Source organism: Tenrec ecaudatus, chromosome 11, assembly GCF_050624435.1.
Source record: "Tenrec ecaudatus isolate mTenEca1 chromosome 11, mTenEca1.hap1, whole genome shotgun sequence".
Lineage (NCBI taxonomy): Eukaryota > Metazoa > Chordata > Mammalia > Afrosoricida > Tenrecidae > Tenrec > Tenrec ecaudatus.
This window is the reverse complement of record NC_134540.1, coordinates 106,149,258-106,153,372: the sequence shown is the minus strand read 5'-3', so window position 1 is coordinate 106,153,372 and position 4,115 is coordinate 106,149,258. Positions and strand designations below refer to the sequence as shown.

The following is a 4,115-nucleotide window of genomic DNA, read 5'->3' as shown; positions in this document are numbered from 1 at the left end:
CACACACACACATACACACACGGCAGGATTTGTGTTGGCCTTATAAGAAATTGTATCTCAAACCCCATGGTTACTCATGTCCTACCCTTATCGCTATTATAAAGGAAATTTCCTTGGGGTTGTGACTTTCAGCCAATAAATACTGATACATGGAAGCTCTAGCAAGGTGTGTTAGTTTGGGTACTTTAGAGAAACAAATCCACAGAAACTCATGTATAAGAGAGAGTTTTTTTAAATGGCATCTTCTTTATTTTGCATACTTTAATAGAACAAAATAAACAAAAAAGAAACCTCACAGATACACATTAACCCCAATCCCAAATAAAGGAGGGGACAACAAGGCGTGAGGGCCTTAGATCCTGCTTTACACACAAGAATGGGGGGGGGCACTTGTTAACAGTTGCAGAGCCCCGGTGGGCTAGGGTCACTCAAGTCATGGGGACACTATACAGAGGGCACAAGGTTTGAGTAGAATGGCCTAATTGACTTCCTCCATGCGAGATACATCTTCATCGCCCTCAAGAGGGGGAATCTCATCAGGAACAGCAGTGCTGGGCTCCTCGACTGTCACCTCATCTTCATCAATGCCTAAGCCCAGCTTGATCATGCGGTAGATGCGGTTGGAGTGGGTCTGAGGGTCCTCAAGGGAGAAGCCAGAGGAGAGCAGTGCTGTCTCAAACAGCAGCACCACCAGGTCCTTGACGGCTTTGTCGTTCCTGTCAGCCTCAGCCTTCTGCCGCAGCGTCTCCACAGTGGGGTGGTCTGGATTGATCTCCAGGTGCTTTTTGGCCATCATGTAGCCCATTGTGGAGTTGTCCCGAAGAGCCTGGGCTTTCATGATCCGCTCCATGTCGGCCGTCCAGCCATATGTACTAGTCACAATATAGCAGGGTGAAGACACCAGTCTATTGGAGATTGTCACCTTCTCAACCTTCTGATCTAAAATTTCTTTCATGAGCTTGCACAGGTTCTCAAACTTGGCCTTGCTTTCCTCCATTTTCTTTTTCTCTTCTTCATCCTCCGGGAGCTCCAGCCCCTCTTTGGTCACGGAGACCAGACTCTTCCCATCAAACTCCTTGAGCTGTTGCACGCAGTACTCGTCGATGGGCTCTGTCATGTAGACCACCTCAAAGCCTCGCTTCCGCACATGCTCCACAAAAGCAGAATTGGCCACCTGCTCTTTGCTCTCACCAGTGATGTAATAGATGGACTTCTGGGTCTCCTTCATTCGGGAAACATTCTGAGAGGGAAGTCATCTCATCTCCAGTCGGAGAGGTGTGGTAGCGCAGCAGCTCAGAAAGGCGCCGCCGGTTGGTGGAGTCCTCATGGATGCCAAGCTTCAGGCTTTTGGAGAATGCCTCATAAAACTTCTTATAGTTCTCCTTGTCTTCTGCCAACTCAGAGAAGAGCTCCAGGCACTTCTTGACAATGTTTTTGCGGATGACCTTCAAGATCTTGCTCTGCTGGAGCATCTCTCGGGAGATGTTGAGGGGCAGGTCCTCCGAGTCCACCACACCACAGATGAAGTTGAGATACTCTGGGATTAGCTCGTCACAGCTGTCCATGATGAACACACGGCGGACATACAACTTAATGTTGCTCTTTTTCTTCTTGTTCTCAAAGAGGTCAAAGGGAGCGCGCCGAGGGATAAACAATAGTGCCCTGAATTCCAACTGCCCTTCTACAGAAAAGTGCTTGACTGCCAAATGGTCTTCCCAGTCATTCGTCAGGCTCTTGTAGAATTCTCCATACTCCTCCTGGGTGACATCGTCAGGATTCCTGGTCCAGATGGGCTTGGTCTTATTTAGTTCTTCCCGGTCAATGTACTTCTCCTTAATCTTCTTGGTTGTCTTCTTCTTGCCCTTCCCACTGGCGTCCTCCTCATCTGAGCCACATCTTCAATCTTGGGCTTCTCTTCATCCCCCTTCTCTTCTTCTTTCTCACCTTTCTCTTCCTCAGCTTCAGCATCACTGATTTCCTTCTCCCGTTCCTTCTCCAGATAAAGGGTGATGGGGTAGCCAATGAACTGAGAGTGCTTCTTCACGACTTCTTTGACTCGCCTCTCCTCTAGGTACTCTGTCTGGTCTTCTTTGAGGTGCAGAATCACTTTCGTTCCCCGACCAATGGGCTCACCGTGGTCAGCACGGACAGTGAAGGAGCCCCCGGCAGAAGACTCCCAGGCATACTGCTCATCATCATTGTGTTTGGTGATCACAGACACTTTCTCTGCCACGAAGTAGGCAGAATAAAAGCCAACACCAAACTGCCCAATCATGGAGATGTCCGCACCAGCCTGCAGAGCCTCCATGAAGGCTTTGGTACCAGACTTGGCTATGGTTCCCAGATTATTGATGAGATCAGCCTTGGTCATGCCAATGCCTGTGTCCACTAGAGTCAAAGTGCGCTCCTGGGGGTTGGGGATGATGTCGATTTTCAGCTCTTTTCCACTGTCCAACTTGGAAGGGTCTGTCAGGCTCTCATAGCGAATCTTATCCAAGGCGTCAGAAGCATTAGAGATCAACTCCCGAAGGAAAATTTCCTTGTTCGAGTAGAAGGTATTGATGATGAGGGACATGAGTTGGGCGATCTCCGCCTGGAAGGCGAAGGTCTCCACCTCCTCCTCCCCATGGTGCACTTACTCGGGCATCTTGAAGAGCAGGGGACAGGAGCGCGGCGGCTCGGGGGCTGTGCGGACGCTCGCAGGCTACGCCGAGGTGACTCAAGAGCGAAGAGAGAGTTTTATATAAAGCTTAAGTGTGCATCAAGAAATCATCTCAGTGCTGCCCAAGCCCACAAGTCCAACATTAACCCATCAACCCATCTGTCCAACATCAATCCACAAAGTCCTCCTCTATCTCACAAAACAGACACAATGACACCAACTGCAGGAGGAAAGCTGAGTCAGTGAATGTGTAAGTATCTCAGTGCTGGCAGGGGTCTCTACACAGCTGCTGCAGTACCCAGGGCTGCATTGGTGTAGGTCCATGTGGCTTCTCCTTGGGCATGTCTTGCAGGAAGTGAGCTTGCTGGCTGAAGCAGGGAACTGCTTAAGTCAGCTTCACCCTGGTCTGACCATCAGAAAGCAAGAGACCCGAGAACTAGAAAGGTGAGACTCACTGAGCCATTTATCCCTCTGCCCTTCAATTAACCCCACATGTGTTTGTCGACCAGGTCGGCACAATAAACTACCTACCTCACAAGGTTTGCCTTGGTTCTACTTCCTGCATCTAGCTTGACATCAGTTGACATCCAGGAACTTGATCTAGTAGCCTGCCATCTGAACTGCCAATTTGCCAGTTTCCACAGTCCTGTGAGCCAACAGCCTGTCATCTGACCTGCCAATTGTGGGTTCATCTGCCCCTGTAGCCATGTAAGTCAAGAGATGCCTCCAACCTGACACCTGATCCCACGCATTTGGGATTTTCCAGCATCCACAGCCGCGTGAGCCGTTTCCTGGAGATGAAATAGCTCTGTATATATACAAATGTACGCATGCCTCTTTTGCTGCTCCTAGAAACCCAGTCTCCGAGACCACGCATTGTCAGCAAGTCACATTCTGACTCGTTGCGACCCTTCAGGACAGCGTAGCACTGCTCCGTAGGGTTTTCCGGGCTGTACTGCCACCTCTCTTCCCCAAGGATGTGGTGAATTTGAACCACCCATCTTTCAGACGGCAGCTGACAGCTGCTAGTCTTTCAGCAAAGGGATGAGAAACACACCGTTCAGGGTCATGGCTGCCTTGGTTGTAGAGGGAGTGCGAGAGAGGCAGGGAGAAGCACGTGTGGAGATGCAAGCTGTAGGGACCATTGTGGGAGCCCTGGTGGCGCCCTGGTTACGTGTCCGGCTGTTACCTAAGAGAGGGAGGTTCAAACCCATCGGGGTGTTTCTGAGAAAGGAACTGACCATCTGCTCTCTGAATAGTCCAGCTTAGGAGACCCACAGGGAGGCTATGAGTCACACCACCACACAGTCACAGTCCAGTGCACGCGTGGGCGTTCATTCTGTGGATTAAAAACAAGGCCAACGACAGACTGTTGCATGAGCATCTTCAGTGGGTGACGGTCGTAGGCCAGATGTGTGACTTCAAGAGCCTGCAGTCTATTGGAATGATGAAG

At 50.3% G+C, this 4,115-nt stretch overlaps 1 pseudogene; it reads right to left on the bottom strand.

The window, feature by feature from the left end:
- Nucleotides 1–478: 478 nt before the first annotated feature.
- Nucleotides 479–2,656, bottom strand: LOC142461480 (heat shock protein HSP 90-beta pseudogene; annotated as a pseudogene).
- Nucleotides 2,657–4,115: the final 1,459 nt, after the last annotated feature.